This window comes from Petaurus breviceps, unplaced genomic scaffold, assembly GCF_028583685.1.
Source record: "Petaurus breviceps papuanus isolate PSGF00001 unplaced genomic scaffold, PetGlider_PUasm1.0 41, whole genome shotgun sequence".
Taxonomy (NCBI): domain Eukaryota; kingdom Metazoa; phylum Chordata; class Mammalia; order Diprotodontia; family Petauridae; genus Petaurus; species Petaurus breviceps.
The window spans coordinates 1985542-1995622 of record NW_027186320.1 but is presented as its reverse complement, the minus strand read 5'-3'; the positions used below and the strand labels follow the sequence as shown (position 1 = coordinate 1995622).

Here is a 10081-nt window from a genome sequence, read left to right as displayed (position 1 = left end):
GCTTGGGAACATTAAGAGTATGACATGATTTCCTAAAAGCAATACAAAGAGATGTGCTCTGATTCAATTCAGGGCTCAACTCTTTTTACAATGCTGGCTACATATTAAGTTTGGAATTAAGGGTACACATGAAATAAGAGTGAATAGAGGTCATTTATTTTTAAAGTGCCAGGTATCAATAGATATCAAAGTAAGCAATTATGTTTACTATTCAGGTATTTATAGACAATAAATTTAAAATCAAGATTTGTCGATGAGCATCCAAAATCATATAATATGCTTACAGATAATTCATTCAACTATATATTGCCTTAAGTTTGTCACTTAATATGCCATACTCAAAACAATAACCAATTTATTTTTCAGACTCAATTAAGTTGGGGAGGGGCTGAATTATAGAATAGAATGTGACTTCTGTCTATACACACAATGCATTTTTTTTTTAAAGCAATCGGGGTTAAGTAACTTGCTCAAGGTTACAAGGCCAGTTATTTCTGGGTGTGGTGCTGAGTATCTGAGTCGAGATTTGATCCCCAGGTCATCCAGACACTGGAGCCAGTGCTCTTACTCGCTGAGACACCTGGTTGCCCCACAAAATGCATTTTTAACATTTTTTTTTTATTTTCAGTTCCAGATTCTTTCCCTCCCTCTCAATTTAGCTCCACCCATTGAGAATTGAAGCAAATGATATGAAATCATAAAGGATATATTTTCCACATTTGTTATATCAAAAGAAGAAATAAAATGAGTAAATTATATTTCAATTTTGACTCAGATGTCATCAGTTCTTTCTCTGAAGCTTTTTTCCACCATGAGTCCTTTGCAACTGACTTGAATCATGGCGTTGATCAGAGTAGCCAAGTCTTACATAATTGGTGATTATTACAACATTGCTGTTACTGTGTACAATGATCCTCTGGTTCTTCTCACTTCACTTTGTATCATTTTATAGAGGTTTTACCATTCTTTTCTTTTTCTAAAGTCACATCCCTCTTCATTTCTCAAACTAATATCCAATAACAATCATATACCAAAACTTGTCCAACATTCTGCAATTTAAATGGGCATCCCCTCAATTTCCAATTCTTTCTCACTGCAAAAAGGGCTGATATACATACATGTGCACGCATATATCCTTTTCCTTATTTTTTGACTTCTTTGGGCTATAGATGTAGTGCTGGATCTAAGTCTATGCATAGTTTTATAGCCCTTTGGTTATGGTTTCAGATTGTTCTCCAGAATGGCTAGACTAATGTACTACTCCACCAGCAGTTAATTAATGTACCTGTTTTCCCTCCCCCATCTAGCACTTGTCATTTCAGATGGGTGTGATATTGTAACCCAGAGTTGTTTTACTTGGCCTTTCTCTAAACAATAGTGATTTAGAGCATTTTTTTTCATATGACTATAGATAGCCTTGATTTTTTCTTCTGAAAATTGCCTGTTCAGAACCTTTAACCATTTATCAATTGGGGAATGGCTCCCATCTTTATCAATTTGATTAATTTCTCTTTATATTTGAGAAATGAGGCCTTCTTCAGAGAAACTTACTGTTCATTGTCTATCTTACCTTTTAGCAAAGTATAGTATTGCTGATTATCTTTATCAATTAGGTTTAATTTTGCTTTTGCATTTTCTGGGATCATGATTGCCACCCCTTCTCCTCTTCATTTCGGCTGAAGTATAATAGACTTACCTCCAGCCCTTCATTTCAACTCTTTATGTCTTTTTATCTTACAGTTTTTATCTTGTACACAACATAATTTTTTGGATTCTTGTTTCCAATTCAGTCCGCTATCCATTTCCATTTTGTGCATTAGTGATCCTCCCAATCATATTGAAAATGTGCAGTTCCCTATATCCCATTTTTGTCTATTTATCCTTCTTTCTCTCTTTTTTTCCTGTCTCTCCTCAAAAGTCTATCTTGTTTCTGACTGCTGCCTTCCCCAATTCACCCAACTCCTTGCCCCCCCAACAATATCTCTTATACCCTTCCCCTCCTATCTCCCTAAAGGGTAAGATAGATTTTTATATACCCGTGTATGTGTGTACATGTATACACACATGCACATGTACTTACATATGTATAAATGTATATGCATACATACATATATATGTATGTATGTATACACAAAGGCACACACATATATAAAGTTTGGGTACACACACGTATACACGCAAGTATGTGTGTATGTGTATATGTGTATTCTTCCCTTTTTGAAACAATTCTGATGATAGTAAAGTTCAAGGATCCTTCCCGCCCTCATTTTGCCCTTCACTGTAAAAACTAATTCTTGAGAGCCACCTTTATGTGAGAACATTTGTCCCATTCTACCTCTCCCTTTGCCTTTCTCCCAGTGCATCCATCTTTCCTACCCCTATATCATTTTTTGAACATTATCCCAACATGATTAACTCATACCCATTTCCTCTGTCTATGAATACCTTTTCCAACTACTCTAATAACGATAAATTTCATAGGAGCTGCATGTATCATTTTACCATATAAGAATGCAAACAGTTGAACTTTACTGAGAGTCATGACTACTCTTTCATTTTTAACTTTTTGTTCTTCTCTTGAGCCTAAAATTTGAATGTCAATTTTTCTATTCAATTCTAGGTTTTTGTTTTTATTTTTTTTTAATTCAGGAATTCTTGGAAGTTTTCTATTTCATTAAATATCCATTTCTAGGATTATTCCATGTTTTGCAAGGTAGGTTACTCTTAGTTGTAATCTTAGCTCCTTTGACCTCTGGAAGATCATATTCCAACCTTTCCACTCCTTTAAGATTGGAGGCTCTAAATCTTCTGTCGTGTGACTCCATGATATTTGAATTGTTCCTTTCTGGCTACTTGCAATATTTCCTCCCTGATCTTGGGACTTTGTATTTGGCTATAATATTCCTGGTAATTTTCATTTTGAGATCTTTCAGGTGATCAATGGATTGTTTGTATTTTCATCTTTGGATTTAAGATATAAGAGCAATATTTATTGAATTTTAAAAAATGTAATTTATGGCCTTGGCTTTCATGTAGCCCAATAATTCTTTTTTTTTTCAACTTGAGTGACCAAGGCTGGTCACAAAATCATAACTTTATTCAATCACAGGCAGTGGCCATTGAATTAAGAGCCACAGGGGCCAAAGTCTTCATGCCACAAGGGCAAAGTTATTTCAGCCACAGAGGGCATGATAGTGCAGATGTTTATTCATGGTGTCCTGGCCGTGGATTTGAGGCAGTAGCAGTCCTAGCCCCATTCCTACACTTCCTGATCCCAGGGTCTTGCCTTTTGACTCTCAGAGTTCTGTCTCAACTGTAAAGGGCTTTCTAAAAAAAAAAACAAACAAACCAAGTACTCAAACAAAGTGCTCTAGAAAAGGGTAGAACCTTGGGTGGGGTGGTGGAGTCCTTATTTCTACCTGAGAGTTGATAATGGGCAGGGAAAGGGGCATGTTCACCCTGCTTGGGGTAGAGTTGAGGGCATGGAAAAGGCCATGTGCCTACCGTTCATGGAGGGCCCACATCACTTTCAACAACCACCACTGGCCCTGGGGTCCTTGGCACCCAACCCTGGGCAGGGAAATAGGAAGGGGAAGGAAGACTGTGGCTCTTCTTCCCACCCCCACAGTGTCTTTATTGTCCATACATCCCAAAATCCAGGAAGCTGAAGAGGACAGTGACCCCTACCAAAGAAACAGTGGCAGGCACTGTGAAGAACTCTTGGTAGTTGATAACAGAAGTACCAGACTACACCCAGCAGCACCACAAATACAAGCACCATGAGGCTACCCACATTCATGCTGAGACCGAGTGGCTCTGTGGTGGGAGAAGTGGGCAGTGAAGAGGGGCCAGAGGCTGTTGGTGGTCACCTGGGTGATCAGTGACAGTGGATTATACAGTTGTCAGTGATGTTTAGGGAGTGCAGGCTTTCAGCTGGATCCTGCAGCAGGAGGCCTTGGTAAATCAGTTTCATCTGATTCTCCTGCCCAGGAAAGTATTTGCTCTTGAGGGTGCCCATGGTGTCATCAGGTCTGGCCACAGCCAGCTCCTCTGTGTCATTGAGGAATTTGAGCTGAATGTTGATGAGGCCAGGGTTAGGCAGAAGGTAGGTGTTACCCTCAGACCTCAGGGAAGCTTCCAGACTGCTGCCCTCACCACTAGTTGCCCAATTAGGCAGCCCCTGTATGTAAAGCAGGTGGTCAAGGCCTGGCTCAACCCCGCTCCCAGCACCAGGTTCACCTGCTGAGTCCCCCTCACCTTATTCCTCAGCTTCCTCCTCAGTACCCTCTTCAACATGTGTGGGTTCAGCTGGCTTCAAGCTGCCTGGCCCCCTGACCAGGTGTTCCACGAGACCGAGATGGAACACAGAGGTGTCATCAGCTGCCACAATGGTGCCCAGGAGCTGGGTATTGCCAGTATCTGCCACATAGGTGGAGAGTCAGGCCAGTATGAGAGCCAATACCAGCACCACCACACCCACCAACACTGTCACCTCATTGCCCATGCCTTCAATGAGGGTGGTATCAGGTGGCTCCATGACTAGAATTCTCACTGGGTCCGAGGTGTCCAGGCATCCTGGATGCACTGGGACAGTCACAGATCTCACCTGCCTGTCCAGGGGAGGTAGGGCAGTGAGGCATTGGCAGCCCCTGATTCCTTCCAAGACCTTAGCCCAATAATTCTTAAAATACCTCTTGCCCCATTCTAATTTTTAAAGAAATATTTTCTTTAATGACCTTTGGAATCTCCTTTTCCATTTGGCCAATTGTATTTTTTACGAGTTTTTTCAGTGAATTTTTCACATCTTTTTCACTTTGGTCAATTTAGCTTTTTAATGAAATTTTTCCAGTGGATTTTTTTTCTGTCTCTTTTAACAAACTGGCCAATTTGTTTTGTAAAATGTTAATTTGTGGCTCTTTTACCAAGATATTGACTCTTTCTTACTTTTCTTGTTGTCACTCATTTCTTTTCCCAATTTTTCCTCTACTTGTTGTATCTCTTTCTTTAACTGTTCCAGGAATTCTTGTTGAACTTGGGTTTAAATAGCATTTATTTTTATGCTTTGCTTATAGTTGTTTATCACATTACTGTACCCTTTTGAATTTATATATTGATCTTTCTTGCTATTATTTTAGCTTTAATAGAAATAGCTCAAAAGAAATGCTCAACAGATTTGAACTCAATTCCTCCTGACTCCAGGGCTGGTGCTCTATCCACTGCAACACCTAGCTGCCTGTATGTCTTCTCAACAAAGTACATTCCTTGGAAAAGACTGTCTAGGTCACTTATAACTTTGGGGAAAGACGTTTGAGTTGACTAATTTGGTTGAAAGTCAAATTGCAACCTCAATCAATCAAGTAGCATTCATTAAGAGCCAAATAAATGCCAAGCAGTGTTCTAGGTTCTAGAGACATAGTGAGAAAGAAATGGAAGTGGAGACAGTAAGTGTGGATAGTTTTTATTAAGGTGTTAGAAGCAAAATGGTGGATAGATAGAGGGTAGCTTCAGGAGATAGTACAGGGGTGGGGAATCTGTGGCCTTGAGGTCAATGTAGCCCTTTAGGTCCTTTGTCAAAGTGCTGTACTTGGGAATCTAGAAGGCCATGTGTGGCCTCAAGTCTATATGTTCCCAATACCTGGGATAGCATGATAAAAAAAATATTTTAAGAATGAGCGAGTCATGAGATTATAAGCAGCAGGAAATGTATGAACAGAGAGAAAAAGATTTAATATTTTGGAAGAAGGAGGAAGAATAATTGTCAGGGGAATGTATTGTATGATATGGAAGATGGTGAGATCAAGGGCACCAGCAAGGAATTGGGCTGGGCAAAAATAAGGATCACCTCTTCTTCAGAGACTGAAGTAAAAGGCAATTACAATAAGGGTTTGGTGATGTAGAATGGGAGGGAGAAATGGAAGCAATTGGTGAGTGAGCTCCATTTTTCTCAGTAAAGTGTGAAGTGGAGTTACTTACTGAGGAGATAGAAAGAGAGGGGTATCAAGGGAAGCTTGAAGAAAGAAAAAAGGGTTCAGACCATGCTCTTTGATGAACATAATTAAGTATAAATAATGAAAATATACTGATCTATCATAATATATATATATGTGCTCATTTTGGGGATGGGAGTGTGAGGGAGAAGGTACACTACCATTTTATCAGTACCAGAACCTTCTAGTGAGGAAAGACCCTCTACTGATATCCATTGTATGAAATATTACCTCTCAAATGTATGTGTTTCAGATATAATTTTGTTTCCTTAACTTTTTTTTGTCTCCTGCCATATAAAGATAACAATTTTTATCCTGGGTCAAAAATCAGATATATTTTAGTTTTCAAGTATAAAAATAAATAAACTTTTTTTTTTCTGTTCCAAAAAAGTAGAGAGACCAAAAACATAATCTCTGTTCTCTTAGTTCAAGTTATGACCATGATCAAGTTAACAAACCACTCTGTTTCCCTAGTTTTAAGATTATGGATTTTCATGTGATGATCTTTAGGCACCTTCCAGATCTAAATCTATGACTCTGAGATAAATATCTATTTTGAAAATATTTCATGTAAACATAAAAAAAAATTTGAATGCCCTCAAAGTAATTTTTTTTAATCAAGATAGGAGAATATACATCCAAAAGATAGTTGTAACTTTTGAGATCTTTTTTTTTAAAGCAATCAGGGTTAAGTAACTTGCTCAAGGTTACACGGCCAGGTGTTTCTGTGTGGGTGCTACGTGTCTGAGACTGAATTTGATCCCCAGGTCATCTGACACTGGAGCCGGTGCTCTTACTCACTGTGCTACCTGGCCGCCCCACTTTTGAGATCTTGAAACACAAAATAGTTTACAGTTATTTTTTTTTCCTCTTTGATTGTGTTTAGATAACTTTTCCTTGAATAACCACAGTGTTCACAAAATTTTATTCATTGGGAGTGATTTATTTCAATAAATAGTCGAGTCATTTGGAGAGTGGACTGACAAATGAAGTACAAAATCAATATGTGTAATATTATTTTGAATAAAAATGACATATGATGATTATGTCAAGGGGCCAATATTCTTGAGTGAATTGGTTCTTAAAACAATTTTAAATGGAGAGTTCCAAGAATAATTTAGGGAAAAAATACAGGGTTCATAATATAACTCTATTTTCTTTCAAGGTGAATTAAGTAACAAACACACTCATTGTAATATGTGTTCTTCAAGTCTATATATTTGCTTATTTTTAAAGCTTTTTGAAAGTATTCACAACTTATGAGGAGAAGGGAGGTATGTATCATAATCCTTAAGCCCTAAAATATGATATACCTATATGTTGAACATGTACAGTAAGTAATATGACAATAAGTTTATTATATAAATATGTGCCATGTGTCTAATGATATATATGTATCACATATGTGAAAATAAAGAATATATATTTACATAAATATATATAAACACGTGTATGCATATAAATATGTATTGTAAAACTGCAATTTGGATAGCACAAATGTTTAATTCTCATATAATTTTGACACATTATCTTAAGATATGGTAAGGCTTTATTCTTATGTATGTATACATACATATATCACACACACACACACACACATATATATGCATATATATATATATTAGTTAAATAAAGCAGTATGTTTTACCAAGTTATATACACACATATATTATACAAATCTAGCCCATATATATCTGTATGTCTGTGTGTCTTTTTTTTTCATTATTTGGTCAGGAATTCTAAAATGTATATAGTAACATTTGTAAACTTGGATAGAGAAAACAAAATGCCTTGAACATCTTTATATGTTAATTATGATTCACATTTATAAAGCACTGTCCATACGACAACCCTGTTAGACAACTTCAAGTGTTATTGTCCCAATTTTAGAAATAAGGAAACATACTTTGAAAGGTAAAATGTTTGCTTGAGGTCAAATGTCTATTAAACAACAGATTCAAATTTCAAATCCACTTTTTCTGAAGCCAACTCCAGGGTTCTTTCCATTGTATTCCACTGCTTCTCTTTGACCTATCTTCAAGGTAGGTAAGAGTACATACTCACAGAGGCATATGTATGTATGTATGTATATATATATATACACACATATACACACACACACACACGTATATTGAGGGACAGAGGTAGAGAGCGAATAAGAAGAGAAATGTCTTCTTTGATTTAACTGGAACTTAAATTCTTGGTTTCCGTTTTTTTCTCTGCTTGCTGATATAACTTGGGAAATCTTTAAATATAGTTTCTAATGGGTATTCCTTATTATTTCTAAAGAAAGCACAATTGAAATAAATCAAACCATGAGAGTACTAATCTGACAGCAGACTAAAAGGCATTTCTTGATAGAAATCCTAATGGTGTCAAAATTAATTTCTCAGACCTAAATTTTTTCTGTGGATAAAATATTAGAAAGGGTATGTTATAGTGAATTGACATACAAGCTTGTACTTGATTTTAAAACTGTTTCTGTTATGTAATCAGAAAATCACAAAGGTATGATTAGGTAAAGGTCATTGCAGAATTAATTATCACATTATCATCATCATCATCATCCCTTAGGTTTTAAAGCATTTTTTCAAATGTGTGAATCAACATTCCTTATCTATGGAGGATCAGTCATTACCCATAAAACTGTAAACTTTCATGACATTGATCTGGTACTCCATTGTAAGTATGTGAGTATGTGTGTATATATATGCTTAGAAAATGGAAAATTCTACCATCATCTATAAGATTTACTATTTTCAAAAGTCAACTGTTGGAGTGGTTAGGTGGCATAGTGAATAGAGCACCGGCCCTAGAGACAGGAGGACCTGATTTCAAATCTGGCCTCAGATACTTACTAGCTGTGTGACCTTGGGCAAGTCAATTAACCCCAAATGCCCTGCCTTCCCCCACCTAAAAACCAAAACAAACAAAAAAAACATCAATTGTCTGAGGGTCAAATAATATCTAAAAAACAATCCTGAGCAGAACTGAGGAATTACCAAATTACCTTTTTTTTTTCCGGAAAAAATGAAAGGCATTTTACCTTAATAAAAAGAGGCAAACCAATTCTATTTTATTTTAGATCATTGCCAATTCCTTTTTTTTTTTGTTAAAAAATTACCAAGGTAATATATGCCTAAGGAGAAAATTATACACACACATACATATACACTTGCACAGACATATAACACATATACATGTGCATATACACATATATGGTATAGGGGATGTTCTAACAAGGACTTTGACCTTCTCAATTGTTATAACTCTGAAATGTACCTTTCACTCATTGCTCAGACCCATATGTCATGCGAAACCAACATAGAACAGAGGGCAACTGGAAGCAAACTCCACTCACACTAACTTGTCTCACCTTACTTCCATGTTCCAATGTTATTTGGGGTACTTTCCAGGGCTCTAGTTTGATGTTTCATCAACCAGAAAACAAAATCAGCACATATTCAATTTGATAGAACCCCTTTTGTACTGTCCATATTGTATCCTTCAAGGTTCCTTAATGATATGCTCCTATATATTTTACATGGGCTTGAGTTATACTAACACATATCTATGCTTACGTGTGCATGTATATATGTATATACACATATAGTGTATGTATATATTTAATATATATTTAAATAAGAAGAGTAGAAATAAGTCAAAATAGCATGATAAAAATTAAAGCATGCATTTACATTCATCAACTGTTTCATTTCCCCTCTATATCAACTATCAAAGCACTAAACAAGTTTAAAGTCCACAAGAGAAATTGCCTATCTCCCTAGGGTGACAGTAGGCAGGCTCTTTCTTAGGGTCTTTCATTCTAACTCCCTAGGTATATCAACATCTGCTAATTCAGGCAGGAAATTGGGAGAACTCTACTGATCTCCAAAAATGGCATGGCTGGTGTAAGAAGGAAAGCATTCAGCATCACACTTAATAATAAGAAGGCAGCTCTCCTTCCCACATTTTCTGTCCTTGGATAAGGGGAAGACCTAATGGATTTTCCCCTATAATGAATAGCAATGTGGGTGCCTATATATCAGTTTCAGTAGACAGCCTAAGAGAGGAAAGCCAGGACTTTCACAGAC

At 36.7% G+C, this 10081-nt stretch overlaps 1 pseudogene; it reads right to left on the bottom strand.

The window, feature by feature from the left end:
• Positions 1–3633: 3633 nt before the first annotated feature.
• On the bottom strand, positions 3634–4552 carry LOC138171038 (transmembrane and ubiquitin-like domain-containing protein 2 pseudogene; annotated as a pseudogene).
• Between the last annotated feature and the right edge of the window lie 5529 nt (positions 4553–10081).